Here is a 19,223-nt window from a genome sequence, read left to right as displayed (position 1 = left end):
TCCTTTTTTCCTTTTTGCTATTTTATGTATATTTTTCAGGTGTTGGGAGGGAGCATCCGTGACTGTGACCGTGACCGTAACATCACTGTCACAGCACTGAATGGGAGTGGCATATAAATTCTTTAGGACAATAGTCACTTACCTTTGAGTCAGGAGTAGAGGACCGCATGGAGGTGTGGTTTTTGGAATATGTTTTCAAATGCATTTGCATCCCCAAAATTGTCTGCAGGCTGAATAAAATTCAGGTGCTGTTTTATGGTGAATAAGACAGGAAGTCATTTAAATGCATAACTGAATTCTTTACAGCTCTTTGTCATTTTGCATTTCAGTGAAGCTGTATAGCAGTATAAGAGGCTGCAGACAGAAAGACATGTCACCATGCAACCTTGAGAAAGTGGACTACTGTGAGTCTTACTGTGAGATGAGTCGATAATAGTGTCTACCTCAGAAGGTTTTTGTAAGGTCTGCATGAAATAATACATGCAAAGCATTATCCAAGCAGGACTGGGCAGAGGGAGAAGTTGGGTCTTGATGAGGGAGACCCAACTTCAGAGGGAGAAGTTTCAGGGAAAGCCCCAGCTGACCTCTGCAGGGAGCTCTCAAGTTATGGTGGCCCGCCAAAGTGGTCCCAACCTGTGACTAGGAGGGCCACCCTTTCCATGTTCATATTGGCCAGTAATTGAATGCAGGTACAACCCTGGTGGAGGCAGCTTTCCCCAACTGACCGTGATTTCTGGGGAGGGCTCAGCTCTGAGCACTGGTGGTTGGCAGCACTTGCAGTTCGTTTTTAGGGGGATGGGGCAGAGTGAAAGTTTTTCAGGTCTGAAGGGGAATTTGAGTGTGTACACCAGAATCCACCCCATTAGCTGCAGCATGCTCGTTAAAAATCATATGTTCCTGTTTGCCATTCAAAGTAAAGTTCAGAGTTAGTTTACTATCTCCTTTAAAAATGCATCAAATCCCTGGCTGGCATAGCTCAGTGGATTGAGTGTGGGCTGCGAAGCAAAGTGTTGCAGGTTCGATTCCCAGTCAGGGCACATGCCTGGGTTGCAGGCCACAGCCCCCAGCAACCGCACATTGATGTTTCTCTCTCTCTTTCTCCCTCCCCTCCCTCTCTAAAAATAAAAATAAATAAAATCTTTTTAAAAAATGCATCTAATTACCATTTTTATTGTGTACTCTATTGTCATGACATCAAATAGATAAAATAACAATGCATTTTCTAATGGAAATGTACCTTAATACATGATTAACATGATTTTAAACATTTAATATAGATATTTATTGAATCAAATTTGATCAATCCTAACTGTCCATCTATGTTTTAAAGAACATAGATACATGTTTGTGTCTTTGCTTGCACACATGTGTATTCAGATGTGGTTTGTGAGCAAGTTTGACTTTTACATGTTCATGTAAGGGTAACCTGTTTTTTCCAGGGTCAGTGTCAGACACTGTAGGAAACATAAAGAATAAGAAACATAGCAGTCCACAGGGAACTAAGAGGAAGTAAAACCTGTGCATGTTATTTGTAGCAGACCACTTTTTAAAAAAGTTAAAGGGTCTGGCATGGACATAACAGGATAGGCAGAAGAGCAGAGTATTCAGGAGCAGAGTGGCTAGCCAGGCTGTTCAAATCCCCCTTCTGCTATTGCTGTGACACTGGGCAAGGTACTTGACTTTTCTGTGCCTCACTTTGCACATTTGTAAAATGGGTTTCATAGTACAAATACCACAGTGTTATTATGAGGGTGATATGAAGTTAACATATGGGTATGAATTTTGTCTATGATCCAGTCAAGAAACATGATCTTATTTTTCTTTTAAAAAAAATCGGTGTACTCCGAACTCATCCCTACCTGATTAAAGATTAAAATTTGTGTCTCTGTAGGGAGCCTAAGGCCATGCAAGAATTACAGCATTTGAAGAACATTTGAAGAATTGCCTTCTGGTCCACACTGTGTACTGGTCATCACTGTTATGTGCACATTCTCTGTCTTCGTCCAAGGGATGTTTAGATCTTTGCTGGGGCCGAGAACAGCGGGATTAGTTCTGGACCTTTCCAGGTGCACCCTGGAGGTGCGCACCTCTGAGACCTGCATTTCTCTGGTTGTAGAATCTAGACCAGCCCATTTTTCCCCATTGCGTCTGAGCTCCCAGGCTTCCGCTCCCCCAGTCTCCGGAAACACTCTCTGGAAACACTCTCTCAAGACCTTTCTGCTCCAAGGGCTGACTCATTGCCTCATCCAACTCTGAAATCCCTTTCCTCAGATAATCTAATTCCATATTATCTTATAGCCTAGACTTTTAAAAACAAATGTCTTCTTTGGAAGTGTTCTTTTGGGTATGCTTGTGTGTGTGTGTTTTTTTTTCCTATTTCTGGGAAAAACAAAGACAAAACATTGCTGGCTTCTTTAGACAAAGAGGTGTAAACTATTCACAGCAGTGAGAATGAAATGCAAATTAATATTCTAATATATTATTCTACCACACACAGATTGCTCTACATTAAATGGGGTTTATTTCTTCCTATTTAACTTGGAGCTCAAGCTATTATAGAACCAATTTCCTGTATTGGTTTGAAATGAGTTTTAGTATTTACAGAACTCAAAAGTAGTATTTCCAGCAATCTGTTGTTAATACAAGGTGTGAAATAGCAAGAACAACCTTTTTCTCCCCACCCTTTCTCTGTATCCGTTTATCAAATTGACCTTTGGTTTGGATCACAGGGTTTCAATTTTTTTTCTTTTAATTGTTGTTCAAGTGCAGTTTTCTGTCTTTTATTCCCATCCCAGCCTGCCCACCCAGCCCTCCACACCTACCTCCCATTTCCATCCCCCTAGATTTTGTCCGTGTGTCCTTTATACTTGTTCCTGTAAACCCTTCCACTTTTCCCCTGAAATTCCCTCCCCTCCCCCCTCTGGTCACTGTCAGCCTGTTCTCTATTTCAGGGTCTTTGGTTATATTTCGCTTGTTTGTTTGTTTTGTTGTTTAGGTTCCTGTTAAAGGTGAGATCATATGGTATTTGTCTTTCACTGCCTGGTTTATTTTGCTTAGCATAATGCTTTCTAGTTCCATCCATGCTGTCACAAGAGCAGCAATTTTTTATCAGAAAGAGGAAGTATGCTCTTGGAAATTGTGTTGCTCTCACACCTGTCTCCTGTGTCCTATGTATGTTCTCCAGTGTATTAAGACATGCTGTCAAAATGACGCGGCTACATTCTCAGGGATAGAGTGTTGAACAGGCTGAACGTGAACTCAGAGAAGGTAAGTGTCCTGTTGAGTGACAGGAAGGAAGAGACCCTGTAAAATAAAGTTTTTGAAGAGTTATAATATCAAAAGAAATCTTGGACTGTTCAGATACAACTCAAGTGGAAATAAGTTGACAAATAAATTTAGTAATAGCAAAGAGGAACTTATTAACAGAAAAGAAATTATAGAATCTTAAATATTTAGTTGTACCTTACATTGTGATCATCACATGAAATACTTCAGTGAGCACCTGAGGCACTGCATAAAAATAAAATTCTATTCTACATTTACTAAAGAATTTACTTAGAGGTGATTTTAGAAAGAAGATATTTTTGTAGGCTCCTAGGGAAAATACAGCATTAGGTTTCTATGAGTTTCCAGGTACAACAATATATGAGTCTCCAAGTACAACAATATATCAATCAATATATGACCTTTGTTTATGTATATTTCTGTTTAAATATGCCTTACTTAATACATATTTTTGACTTTGTAACATTGAACTCATAGCCAACAGCACTGTAACTCATGCCTGAACAAAGCTTACCCAACACATGTGTTTTCTCCATGACGCATGTCACAGCCTTCTTGGACTTAGTAACATTAGCACTACTCTCAGGGGCCATTTTAAATGGCAAAATCACCAGCAAAAAGTAAAACATGCAAATGACATGGCACCGAATAGACTGCAAAAGACACTGTTTACAGTATGAGAGCTAAAACAATAAGGCAGAATTTTGCCGTATCTGACCTCATCTAAAATGTATACATTGTGTAATGCAAGTTTTTCACCACACTGCACATATCTGTGAATAACCAGGAAAGCAACGCAAGTACTGAGTTGGGGATATAAATGCGTTTTAGTGAGTAGGTGAATTCATAAGTACAAAACCTGTGAACAATGAAGACCCATTTTACTTTGAAATAAATGTTTATTGGATTCTGTAAAGTAGTAACCTAACCATATTTTTAGAGGTTGAGTTATTTAAATATTTGGAGGCACTTTGATTAGATCATAATTATGCAGTCTGGAACATTAATATTGGGAGGGATCTTAAATATCAATGTTTATGGATAGGAGGATTAGTCTCAGAGAGGTAAGACAACTTTCCCTTGGTAACTATAAGTCATTATAAGTCACATGGTAACAAAATAAAATCAGAATCCCTTTTCTCTTGACCCTAAGCCTGTTTCTTTTTCTACTACTCTACCCCATACAACATAGGGTATATTTTTAAAAATATAATGTTTACATTGAGATTGTATCAATGATTATGTCAATTCCTGGTTTGGAACCATCTAAAATAAATGAGGTCAGCATAGCAAAAGCAATGAGCATGGTCGATCTTGATGATTTTACTATTATCAATGGCAGATTTTTTTCTGAGTCTAATGTTTATGGGTAACTGAAGCATTTATTCACCACATCCACAGAGATGCATGCTCTCCATATACACACAATTTGGTCTTCAGCCACACTTGGAATAAAGCCAAATGCATCTCAAATGTATCTTAAATGTATTGTGAAAATGATGAAACTAAATTAAAAAAAATCCTTGATAGTATATACAGTATCAAAAACTAGATTTTTATTTCTAATTTATTTTTTATACTGTATGTTCACAGCGATTTAAACACTCAAATAACTCAAACTCTAAAAACTATGGTTAAAAAGTTAGGTTACTTTTTTAGGGTACCAGTGACCCAAGAAGCATTTATTTCCAAGTATGTCTATTTTGAAATTAGGGATAGTTTCAATATTGAGAGGTTGATTCTAACATAGATGATTGACATATCACCTGATAGACAAACAGATGAAACATATAGGTGTCTGAAATATAAAAATATATTTAATCATTTTAATAACATATTCTACTGGAGTGTCTCTGTACCTGAGACATCTTTGTCTCTGGGATTAATGACTTCCATTTTGTTCTCAATTTGTGACAATGACCAGACATCAAATTTTAATATTCCTTTGAGTTGAGGTCAGAATTATTTCAAAAAGGCAGAGGGAAAGGATTCTGTCAAGAATTGGCTATCTGAAGTCATAAATATCTCTTCTTTAGTGTCCTTCCTCAAATCTGACTAAGTTTAAAATGGTCCTATGTCCTTTTCTAAAGGTTTGGCACGGGTCATTAACTGTCCCAGAACTTGAAGTATTTTGTGCACGAGGAAACAAGATAAGGGCTTGGAAGACTGTTGGGCTGGGCTGACGGTCAAGGATGCAAGTTCAAGAGACCCCTCAGGTAGTGAGGGAAATTTTATTTGAGGGTGGGAGTCAGTGGGCAATGGATACCTGCTCATCATACTCAAAATCATTAATTAATTTAAATATGAGTAATTTTTAAAGGTCTATGTTCTAAAAATAGATAACGTAATATTGTAGAGATTATTATGAAGAGCCCAGACTTAGGGTATATCACTTAATATTTATAAAAATCTTAGGGAATAGGGCCTATAGCACAATGTTAGCAAAACCTAGTGTTTTACTGGTATTCAGACTGTGAGTTATTCAAACTTCTGCATTCAGGTTAAAATAAAGGCCAATAATAAGTTTCAAAAACAGATTGAAGTCAATTTCTGAATAACTTCAGTAATTCTTATTTTAATTATTAAAAACAATGCCTACACAGAATCAGAAGTAATTTTAAAATGAGTCAACAGACAGAACAAACTGATGGCTTCCAGAGGGAAGGGGGCTGTGGGGTGGGTTAAAAAAGGTGAAGAAGATTTAGGAGGTACAAACTTTTAGTGACATGCCAGTCACAGGGACATAACGAGCAGCACTGGGAGTATAGTCAATAATAGTGTGATAGCTTTGCATGGTGGCAGATGGCACTAGGCTTATTCTAGTGATCACTTCATAAGGTATATAAATGTCAAGTTACTATATTGTACACCTGAAACTAATATAATGTTGTATGTCAACTGTACCTTAATTTAATAAAAAAGGAAATTAATATCCTAGCTAAGAAAGAGCCTGAGCTGTGGAATCAGGCAAAATTCACTGCCAGTTTGGGTTAGTCATTTGATTTCTTCAGGCTTCCTCTGTAAGTCAGTCCAACAATACTACATCACAGGGTGGTCAGTCGTAAGTTCTGAGTGAGATAGCATCTATAAAGTATTTGCATATGTATTTGATATCTATTGCTGCATAAAACTTACTATCAAACTTAGTGGATTCAAACAATAAACATTGTATTTATTATCTCACAGTTTCTGTGGGTCAGGAATCTGGCCCCAGCTTAGCTGGGCACCTCTGGCTTCAGTTCCCTCAGAAGGGTGCCACCAAGCTGTTGGCTGGGTCTGAAGTCGCATCTGAAAACCCAACTGGAGAGTGGTTTGCTTTCAGGCTCACTCATGTGGGCCTCTGTTCCTCGGGACTGTCAGACCGAGGGCCTCAGTTCCTTACTGACTGTTGGCCGGAGTCCTCCTTCAGTTCCTTCTCACATGAAACTCTCCACAGGCTGCCTGACAATACTGCAGGCGGCCCTCCCCAGGGCAGTCCAAGGAGAGAGAGAGCATTCAGTATATAAACTTGTATCTTTCAAATCTAATCTCAGAAGTGATTTGAACCCAGGCAATTTTAAAACCTCGGGCCTTAAATGTATTGCTGTACTTACCAGCAGTGCCCTCATGTTTATGAGTTTTGGACCTCTTTCATAAATCTGATGAAAATTATGTACCCTTTTCTAGACAAATGTACCGAAACACATTTTCTATACTATTTTAATGGGCTTTTAGAAACTCTACAGTCCACAGATGGACACCTGATTTAGAACCTTTCTCTATAATTCTCCAGCTTCAATAGAATTCAGTAAAGCCCACATTTTTTCATAATACAAGCTGGTAGAGTGAGAAAGAAACAGATTGTGAATAACTGAATTTGGACTCTACCTTAATAAGCAAGTCATTTAAATTGAGGCCACAGTTCTTTTTATCTATAAAATGGACACAGTAATCCTATCTGTACATAAAAACTAATATACACTAAGTGCAAAAACTTATATATATTACTTTTTCCAGGGACTATTTCAAGTATTTTTCTTATAGTGTCTCACATCTTCCCCTTTCTCCTATGAGATAGATATTATTACAGTAAAATCCTGTTTTAGAGGTGAAGCAACTGAAGCAAAAGGAGGTTCAATATCCTGCTATGGTTACATAATAAGTTAACATTAGAGCTGAATTCCAGTTGGTAAGTGATGAAGTTTCACTATGTATGTATAAAAAGGCATCATGCTAATAGTGAACTATCCAAAAAAGAAGTTAAGAAAACAGTCCCATTTATAATAGTAACAAAAAGAATAAAATACTAATCAATAAACTTAACCAAGAAGATGAAATACCTATAAACTGGAAACTGTAACATTGATGAAAGAAATTGAAGAAGGCACATGCTAATGAAGAGATATCCCATGTTTGTGGATTGGAAAAATTAATATTTTTAAAACATTTATACTGTCCAAAGTTATCTACAGATTCAATACAATCCCTATCAAAATTCCAATGACATTTTTCACAGAAATAGAGAAAACAATTCTAAAATTTGAATAGAACCATAAAAGACCCCAATTAGCTAACAAAATCTTGAGAAAGAAGAATAAAGCTAGAGATGCCACACTCCCTGATTTCAAACTATATTACAAAGCTGTAGTAATCAAAAGAGTATGATAGTGGTGTAAAAGCAGATACATAGGTCAGTGGAACATAGAGCCAAGAAATAAGCATACACATATATGATAAACTAATTTTCATAAGGGTGCCAAGAATACATAATAGGGAAAGGATAATCTTCAAAAAATGGTGTCGAGCCCTGGCTGGCATAGCTCAGTGGACTGAGCGTAGGCTGTGAACCAGTGTCGCAGGTTCAATTCCCAGCCAGGGTACATGCCTGGGTTGCAGGCCATAACCCCCAGCAACTGCACATTGATGTTTCTCTCTCTTTCTCTCTATCTCCCTCCCTTCCCTCTCTAAAAATAAATAAATTTTAAAAATCTAAAAAAAAGAAATGATGTCAAGAAAACTGGATATCCACATGAAAAAAAAAATTGGATGTTTATTTTATACCATGCACAAAAATCAACTTAGTGTGGATTAAAGACTTAAATGTAAGACCCATAACTAAAATATCTGAAAAGAGGGGTTGGAAGCTCCTTGACAATGATTTTTTGATATGTCACCGAAAGCATAGGTGACAAAGGCAAAAATAAATAACTGAGATGACTACAGCAAAGTAAAAACTTTCATCATAGCAAAGGAAACAGAAAATATGAAAGGGCAACCTATGGAATGGGATAAAATATTTCAAACCATATGTCCTGGAAGGGATTAATATCCAAAATATGTGAGCCACTCTTATATCTCAATAGCAAAAACAAAAAACCAAATAACTCAATTAAAAATGGGCAAAGGACCTGAATAGACATTTTTTCAAAGGAGACATACAGATGGCCAATCACTATGTACAAAGATTCTCAACATCATGGAAATGCAAATTAAAACCACAATGAACTATCACCTCACTCTTGTTAGAATGTCTATTTTCAAAACAGGAGATAAAGTACTGGCAACGATGTGGAGGAAAGGGAGTCTTGTGCACTCTGGATAGAGATGGAAATTGGCACAGCTGTGATGGAAAATGGGTTCCTCAAAAAACTACAAAAAGAACTGCCATAGGATCTGGCAATTCCACCCTGGGACTGAAATCACTGCCTTAAGGAGATATGTGCTCTCCCATGCTCATTACAGCATTAGTCATTATAGCTAAGTTGCAGAAACAACCTAAGTGCCTGTTGATGGATGAACAGACAGAGAAAATGTGGCGTGCACACACAAACAATATTCGGCCATAAAAAGTAAGGGATAAAAAATTCTTGCCATTTAGGACAACACTGATGTACCTAGAGGGTACTATGCTAAGTGAAATAAATCAGACAAAGACAAATACTGTATGGAATCTCTGAATTATATGTATAGAATAAAAAAAAGTTGAACTCATAGAGACAAGAATAGAATGGTTGTTGCTAGGGGCTACGGGCAAAGGAAATAGAAAGATGTAGGCCAAAGGATTCACATTTTTAGTTATAGGATAATATAATGTATAGCATGGTGACTATAGTTAATAATGCTGTACTGTATACTTGAAATTGGCTAAAAGAATAGATCTTAGGTGTTCTCATAAACAGAGATAACTGTGAGGTAAAGGACATGTTAATTCACTTGATTATGGGAATCATTTCACAAAGTACCATATATGTGTATCAAATTATCACATTGTGCACTTCAAATATGTTACAATTTTATCTGTCAATTATATCTCAGTAAGGCTGGAGAAAAAGTCATCAAGTGTAGGATTAAAGAGTATTGACCATGGATACAGGCTGCCTGGGTTCTAACCATATTATCTGTGGTACCTTAAGCAAGTTGCCCAACTGCTTTTGTACCTGTGTGTGCATCTGTAAAATGTGGCTAGTAATAGTACTAACCTCATAGGATTGCGATATGGGTCAGGTAAGCTTTGTACATAAAATATCTAGAACAGTGTTTGGCACATACTACATTCTGTAAATATTAGTTATTACATTTGAATGACTTGCAATCTCTTCTCTTCCCCATGTCTCATTTTAATACCTGTGAAGTGGGAACATTGTTATATTTATTTCTGATTAGGATTGTAATAAAATTTTCAAGTTGTTTGGAGAATGTTTTAAACCCTGTAGGTGCAATGGATCTACAAAGGGTAACTGTTGTTCCACTTTTAAAAAGGAGAAGATAATTACTATGTGGTCCTTTTTCAAGAGGAGCATTAGTCAACGAAGTTGGTTTTTTAATTTTATTTTTCCCAGCGCCCATGGAGTTGCAAGCTACTGTGGGATGATTCAAATGATTTAGAAAGCTCAATTCTGGGCTGATGTTGAATGTTTTTCTCAGATCAGAACAGAACTGTAACTGCAATATCAGAGCAGGAGCGTATCAGTTTTCATGTAAAAAAGAAACATTTTTGCTAAAAACACACAACATTTTATGAAGGGTAAGTAAAGAAGGAATCTATTCTGCACTTCCTTTTTCTCTTAAGGGACAAAAAACCATGTGCTTTTACTCATATTATGGTCATGACCTCCCTCTGCTTTATTAGCTCAAAGGTACCTAGGCACCCACCAGGCCAGCCTCTGACCAAGTACACTTCTATTTTTGCTTCCCTGTAGGGCACAACAAAGTGAACAGGCTTATTTTGGGTTATAGTTTTTCCCTTCACCACTGAGGACCAACTGAGCCCTCCCATGGCCAAACCCCCTACCAAATAGCACTGACAGAGGGTGGTTCAAAGGAGAAATCAATTTGATAAATATCTGTTAGTAAGAGAGGGTGACTAATAGAATCCTGTCATTAGTAAGAGTGATTTAGTTAGAGGAGCTCATTTTGAGCATCATACAATCTTCTCCAAAGCAACCTCTCTCCCATCATCTAAAAGAATGCTTACTCCTTTTCTTTTTTCTTTTTTTTCTTTTCTTTTCTTTTCTTTTCTTTTCTTTTCTTTTCTTTTCTTTTCTTTTCTTTTCTTTTCTTTTCTTTTCTTTTCTTTCTTTTCTCTTTTTACTCTCCTTCCTTCCTTCCTTCTTTCCTTCCTTCCTTCCTTCCTTCCTTCCTTCCTTCCTTCCTTCCTTTCCTTTCCTTCCTTTCTTTCTTCCTTTCCTTTCTTTCTTTCTTTCTTTCTTTCTATCTCTATTTGAATGTAATTGGAACTTACGCCTTATTTAACAAGATTTCCTGATTGGTTATGCCAGACTGTGAACACCAAAGAATAGGCAGGATATATGTGTTTATTAAGATATATGTTGGGGAAAATGCAGAAAAGAGTTGGGAAAGCATTGTAACCTCCTGAAAGCAGAATGCATGCAGCCTATTAGTGAATGAACGCTAAGCAGAAATAGTTCCCACATACCTATGTGAGGTGTGAAACCCACAGGTGTTGAGAAGCAATGCACCTGCCATATGTCTGTTATGGGTCAAGAAGACCCCATAGAATTCAGTCAATAATATTGTGATAAGCTTACAATGTAACAGCTGATTACTAGAATTTGTAGAGTGATCATATCACAAGGTATAAAAATGTCCACCTAAAACTAATAAGACTGCGTACCAACTATACTTAAATAAAAATAAATAAAATTTTTAAAAAAGAAAGCAAAACACCGTCCAGACCTGGAGAAGAGCATGAAAAATGCTCCCAGACTTTAGCTCATATGCAATAACTGGTTAGGACTTTGGGCTTGCCTCCTTTTGGGAAGCAGGGAGTGTGTTGTATGTGTACAAAACACAGGACTATTTGGGTGACGAGGGGCATGCTGAAGCAAAGGTTATTTTATATCTTCCAGTATCTGTTCTCTCCATCTTTCAAGGTGATAAAGATATCAACTTACAAAAAATAGACCTCATAGTGGAGATTAACGGGAGAAGTTCAGGCCACAGCACAGGTGAGGGGTACGGCTGGGTCTTAGAGCTCAGTACTGCCAATGAGAACAAAGCCCAAGTCAGCACGGATGGGGAGGGGAGATTGCAAATTTTCCCGAATGAGATTATTGCCTCTGTCCATTAGAACGGACAGTACAACACGGCAGCAAGTCAGGTTGGGAGCCCTGCTTAAAGTTTTGCAAGGCCCAGACTGACTGCCCCATTTTCAGGGTTCCAGCCCAGTTCTGTATATGAATTGCAATTTTCAAGTTTAAAGTAAAACTTGTAGTAAACAGCATGACTTCATTTAAAATCCGCACAGACACCAGTGATTGGAGATGAGCAATCACTTAGGAAACGGTCCTTCTGAGTTTTTGAAACATTGAACTCCTTGGATGTTTGCTTGCATTTTCCCTTTTCTGTTACCCCTGTGGCCAGCGGCCAAGGCAACAACAAAGATGAAACTGACATCATTCTCAGAAGTAAATTCTGCTGTCTTTCCCTGGCAAGTGAGGGTTATATCATGTGAGACCAAATATTGGAATGCATTTTAAGACTGATTTTATACATTATAATATAGGTCAATTGATTAAACAAAATTCTCTGTTTCAGGGGCCAACTAGAAAGTTTAAGAAAAAAATGGAAGAATTAGGAAATAGAATAAAAACAAAAATTTAATGAGATCAATTTCTGTTATAATTTGATAACCTAGACATTAAAGAGAAATCCCATTTTTAAAATATGGAAAAGAACCCCACCAGATTAATCAGTGCTGTCAAGTTGAAAGTTGGGAGACCAGGAGATTACAGCAGATAGAGCCTAGAATAAGGGGTGAAGTCACTGTATATTAATCAATTAGACAGACAGTAGTTGAACATTTACCATGTATCAGACATTGCTCTAGGCCCTGGCAGGTAGAAAGTTGAGCCCTCGTGGTAAAAGACACATAAACAAATAGAACAATGTGATTATGACTGGTGGGGTTGGGGCAAGGTGTCTCTTTAATAACTACTTTCTCAGGTCATGACTTGTCTCATGTAAAAGTCACATATTTTTGTCATGCCAATGGAGAAGAGAAGAGGCTGCTCTTGCATCGCTCCTACTCTCTGCTCTGCCTTCCTGCTGCAGTCCTTTGCCGCACTGCCTAAATGGGGCTGTGGGCAGAACAGCCATTGTACTACCTGCACGGGTGTATCCATCCAAAAGGGCAGGAGATGCTTTTCTCCCTTCCTAGCAGGTGTGCCCAGTATCTCTGTGTGGTTTTCTTAGAACCATCCCTCATGCCCTGCGCACACACACACAGACATTTGTTTTGGGGATGGGGATGTATACTTGTCAGCTCTTTCACAGAAAGTTACAGGGAGAGCCTCAGCACTTTTCTTTAGATGGACTTCCTGTGATCTCATACCCATATGATTCTTATAGTCTTCTTCTGATACAAGCTGGAGGTGTCAGGTGGCATAGGGGTTAGGAGGCTTTAGGTGAAACTCTGAGGGTATTGGATCGAGTTAGATGACTTCCTAATAAAACTTGATGGGGGTGTATTGCCTGCTTTGCATTATTCCAGAGGGATTCTTATCTATTTTCAGAAAGTTATGTTCTAGTAATTTATTTAGGAGCAACAGACAAAGCCCCACTTATCCTATTACAAATTATCTACGAAAAGGAGAGAGTCACGTACTTTATATACCTTTCCCATGGAGTAAAATAAAATGACAGGCAAAAAGCATTTAGGGAAACTCTGCTGAAAACATAGGTCCCATAGCAAAGGAGCCCAATATGTAGCAGATACTAATGGCAACTTCATCCAGCGAATTCGGTTGGGTGTGCTGACCCGAGGCATTGCAAAAGCCCTTATGAACTGGCTTCCTTAAGTGTGGATATATGCAACTCAGCTTTCACAAACTCTTCCCAGATGAATCTTCACACCAGGGACCTGACTTAATAAGTGTAAGAATAACAACCATGACAATGGCAATAACTAGCAACTTGAATTTATTTTGAAATTTTACCAAATACTGTTATCTTTATTATGCAATTTGATTTTTACAAAAGCCCTACTATGGTGGTGAGAAAGTGATCATTCTCACCCTGACTTTGCAGACAAGGAAAGCAAGAAGCACCTCACTGGGGGTTAGGTGTCTCACCCAGAGTCGCCAGGGAGAGCGGACCTCCAGGTCCATCCTGCCAGCCTTCAGTGTCAGCTCCACGGCACTGCAGGGACATCTTATTGTGTGTGGTTTACATTCAAAGTTTAAAACTTACAGCAGAAATGGGACAAGGCCAAAAAGGACTTTGAAGAATCCTCAATTAACTTCCTTAATTTCTCCTCTAGGATTGTTATTTTCTGCTTAACAAGGACCTCCATTGCTCTACATTTTAGAGAAATACTAAGGGTTTTAGAAGTCAGTGTCTGTGGTCATCATGCAGGCCCATTTTAAAGAACTAGTGACGTTATTGTCTCAGCTTTGAAATGACACTATTTTCTTAGCTTTGTTGCTAAACAATTCTTCACAGCACAGTTTTCTCTCGCATACTATTTGGACTTCAGCTAACCCACGTACTTTCTGGGAACCTTCCCAGATCTTTGAACATATATAGTAAAAGCAGAGGATTCACATATTGATTCTTTGCTGTTTCAAATTTAATGGTAGGAAATCTGCCATGTGGCTTAGTTTCACATTAGTTCAAGGTTAACCACAAAACCAAAAACATCAATTGGAAAGTTCAACAAATAACTTTACAGTAGCAGTTCTAACTTTAACTGTGAATAAACTTAGAATAGACAGTTGCCATTTTTGCCACCACATGAGGAGAATTCATCTAAAAAGACATTTGAGTGTCTGAATCGGCTAAGGTTAGCCTTCAGAGTCCCCTGGATTTCTGAGGTACATTAGTCAACATAAGTGACCTCTTCCCCCCTTTTAAAGTTTTTGTTTTTTGAGTTGGGCTTCATTCACTTGTTTTCAAAAGTTCCTGATTTATATAGAAATTACATCAAGTCAGGGAATAACTAATTTATAAGATAAAACACAGATTCCTTTTGAAGGAATTTCTGAATTCCTTCAAAAATTCAGAATATTTGTAATAAAAGGGCTGGTCATGGCATACTTTTAACAGTATAAACATCAGCTATATCTCTCAGTAGCTACATCTAATCTTGTGTGCTATTAAAAGCATCCAGTAGGGATTGTTCTGTGAGAACAGAATGGAATTTGCTCTGCTCATCTGCAAGTTCTATAATTCCTGAAACAGGAATTATTTCCATGAAGAAGGCTTCTGTGAACCCATAATGGCTCTCGTAGAAGACAATCACTATGTATCAATTTACAGTTGTAACCAGAAGAGTTTCTGTCTGTTGAAGATAAAATGCATTGTTAAGTCACAGAATGTTATGTAACAGTACACTAAGCCTAGATAATGAAAGGCTGTACTGTCTGCTCAGAAATGTTGCCAATGCTCTGGGTTCTTTCACTTGAGAGAGATAAACATTTGATTCATTTACTGGGCTTGTTGGATGAGTGATTGCATCAAGCACCACCAGAGGCTCTTTTGGTGACTGGGAGCCAGCAGGCGGAGGCAGATGGAGGCACATCTCAGGGCTCCTTGGGATTTTTGCTGACCTGCTCCTGGACCTGGTGCTGCTAAAAGCCAGCCTTGGCACACAGCTTAGTTCTTCCCACGCACACCCAGGCCCAGCAGAGGCAGCCACAAACTGTGGATTGTTTTGTAGCCCCAAACAGGTTGCTTAGGTCTGGTTGCAAGAAGTGTCTGAAATCAGCCTGCCCCAAAGTCCCACTTCAGAGGCCCCAGACCCAACACACCCAAGTAGCCAGCTTCAAAAAGCATCAGAACAGGGTCCAATTAGCTTCATAAGTGGCACATCCAAAAGGAGGTCTCAGTAGCACCAGGCTCTGCTGGGGTGAGTCCTGCTTCATGTGGTTGGCACCTGCACAGCAGCTTGTACACTGTGCTTAGAGTCAGTCCTCACAGTCAGTCAGCCTGAGGGGTGACCCAAGCACTGTGGGCCAATAACAATCAAACTCAATTACAGTAGGCGGGCCCACATAACCCACACAAGGGATATTATTGGAGCATGCAGCTCAGGTGATCATGTGGTCAAGGAGACTGTGGCACTAGGTCCCATAGGACTCCTACTACATAAGGCCACCCTACCAAGATTGGGAGTCCTAGTACTTACATAGAAAGAAATACCATGAGTCAGCCAAAACTCGGAAAGACAAAGAAACATGCTCCAAATGAAACAACAGGAGAAATCTCCAGAAAAAGCATTAAATGAAATGGAGTCACAAAATTTTAATAGATACAGAGTTTAAAAAATGGTTTTAAGGATGCTCAAGGAAATTAGTAAGAGCTGCAGCAGCATGCAAAAGGACATAGAAACCATAAAAAAGAATGAATCAGAAATTAAGTATACAATATCGGAAATGAAGAATACACTAGAAGGAATAAATATCAGGTTGGAGAAAGCAGAGGATCAAATCAGCAGTTTGGAAGACAACTGTAGCAGAAGACACCCAATCAGAGCATCAAAAAGAAAAAAGAATTAAAAAAAAATGAGGATAGTTTAAGGGACCTTTGGGACAACATGCAGTGTAACAACATCCACATCATAGGGGTACTGGAATCAGAAAAGAGAAAGCAAGGGATTGAGAACCTATCTGAAATAATAGTGGCTGAAAACTTCCCTAACTGGTGAAGGAATAAGATACACAAGTCCAGGAAGTGCAGAGAGTCCCAAACAAGATGAAGCCAAAGAGGCCCACACCAAGACACAGCATAATTAAAATGGCAAAGGTTAAAGACAAACAGAAAATCTTAAAAACTTCAAGAGAAAGAGAGTTACATACAAGGAAGCTCCCATAAGACGATCAGATATTCTTTCAACATTTCAGGCCAGAAGGGAGTGGCATGAAATATTCAAAATGATGAAAAACAAGGAGCTACAATCAAAACTAGTTTATCCATCAAATGTATCATTTAAAATTGAAGTAGAATTAAAGAGCTTCCCAGACAAGAAAAAGCTAAAGGAGTTTGTTACCACCAAATCAGTACTATAAGAAATGTTAAAGGATCTTTTTCAAGAAGAAGACAAGGTGGAGGAGGAAGAGGAACATAGTTATAAAGAATAAAATGGCAATAAATATATACCTATCAATAATTGCCTTATATGTAAATGGCTTAAATGTCCAATTAAAAGACATAAGGTAACAGAATGGATAAGAAAACAAGACCCATATATATGCTGTCTACAAGAGACCCACCACAAACAAAATATACATACAAAATAAAAGTTAAAGGATGGAAGAAGATACTTATGCAAAAGGAAACAGAGAAGAAAAGCTGTGGTAATAATGCTTATATCTGACAAAGTAGACATTAAAACAAAGTCTACAGTGAGAGATAAAGAAGGACACTAAATAATGATAAAAGGAGCAATCCAACAAGAGGATATAACCCTTGTGAACATTTATGCACTGATATAGGAGCACTTAATATATAAAGCAAATCTTGGTGGACATAAAGGGAGAGACTGACAGTAATACAGTCATAGTAGGGGATTTTAACACTCCATTGACATCAATGGGTAGGTCTTCCAGACAGCAAAGTGTCCATGCTACCCAAAGCAATCTATAGACGGAACACAATTCTTATCAAGATACCAATGGCATATTTCATGGGGCTAGAACAAATACCCTAAAAATTTCTATGGAAACACAAAATAGCCAAATAGTCACAGCAATCTTGAGAAAGAAGAACAAAGTTGGAGGAATCATGCTACCTGATGTCAAACCACTACAAGGCTATAATAATCAAAACAGCATAATGCTGGCATAAAAATAGGCATATATCATTAGATCAGTGGAGCAGAAGAGAGACACCAGAAATAAACCCCCAGCTTTATGGTCAACTAATGTTTGACAAAGGAGGTAAAAATATACAATGGGGTAAAGACAGTCTATTCAATAAATGTTAGGTTCTGATGTCCAAACTGAGGGACTCTTACCTGAATTGGAATAACTTATGAAAGACTTTGAAAAGATCACTAAGTGCTTTTGGTGGAAAAGTAGGTATTTTCTAGTGTCCACCATCCCCAGTTATCTGATACTATAGGGTTTGTTCCTTTAATTGCCTATAAGATATTTTACAAAGTTTTACAATGTAAATTGTAGTTAACTGGTAGCAATTCAAGTGAATCTTTTTCATAGACATGCAAATGAGAGCTGTCTACTGTGGGAACAATTCATTTTCCTTTCCCCTTCCATTCTTGTAGTAAGCCAGTTTTACATCTACTTATAAATTATGTATACCTCTGTATAAATTCATTTTAGTATTTGATATTACTTATACATATATGTGGGTTTTTTGAATGATTGGAACATCTTACTGGTTCCCTATTAATTAATGAGTTAATATAATATTTGGCATATGTTCATTTTATCTTTACATGAGAGTCTTGATTTTAGCTTTTAAAAAATATCCTTTAATACCCATAATAGAAAAAAGGTATAGCTGTAAGAGTTTAGAACAGTAGAATTGATATGACCTAGTATCAAATATGGGCATCAAGAGAGAGGGAAAAGATAAAGATGCTGCAGAAGTCTGTGCCAAGGGGCCTGAGTGGCTGATTTCTCATAAACTGAAATAGAGGAAGCAGGATGAAGAAGTTTGGGTGTCATTGGGGAAGAAGAGCCATTCTTTCTTTTACAAATATTGAGTCTGTGAGGAGGTTGTAATATCCTGCTGAAAACATCCAGCCAACCCTTTAAAAAAGATATGATTGGAGCTCTTGAGAGATGTCAAGAGTAGAGGCATCAGACTGGGAATCATCTGCATAGAGCTGGCCTGTGGAGTAGATGATGCCCTTGAGAAAGGAAGTAAAGGGAGGAGCTGAGGGTGGAGCCTGCGGGTCACCCACACGTAGGGACTGGATGATAAATTTAGGCAGCAGAGCAAGCTACACGGTGAAATCTTTGCTAATTTTTTCAGGATTAGGAACTCTTTTAATCCCCCTTCTGTTACTCTGAGAATTTTGTTTTAAACCTCATAGCCTTACTTCTGTCTACACCTCTTTTCTTCAATCACATATCCTGGCCCCCAGCTCTCCAGTATTAATTGCTCTTCCATGATAATTCAAAGTCTGTCTGTCAGATCACTTGACATCCAAAGATCCAAGTGCGAGCCACAAAGCTACCATTTTAAGCTGTGCCACTAAGCACAAGTGAATTAACTTCTCTGAGCATCTGTTTTCTCATATGACAGAAGCTGACAATTATGCCCTCTCACAATTATGTAATTGTGAGAAATGAGGGAGATGATGTGAGGTAGTGTCTAGCACAGCACTGGGCATAGAGCACAGTTCTTTGAATTGCCAAATAGGCTGCCCTACGATGGCATGATATATCTGTAGCTTTTGCCTATAGCCAAAAGATTCACAATTTCATTTATCTCATTTATTGGGGAAGACTTACTTATTACAATGAAAAATTATG

The sequence above is a fragment of the Phyllostomus hastatus genome, unplaced genomic scaffold, assembly GCF_019186645.2.
Source record: "Phyllostomus hastatus isolate PE091 unplaced genomic scaffold, TTU_PhHast_1.1 phas_scaffold_585, whole genome shotgun sequence".
Classification (NCBI taxonomy): Eukaryota; Metazoa; Chordata; class Mammalia; order Chiroptera; family Phyllostomidae; genus Phyllostomus; species Phyllostomus hastatus.
This window is presented reverse-complemented; position numbering follows the sequence as displayed.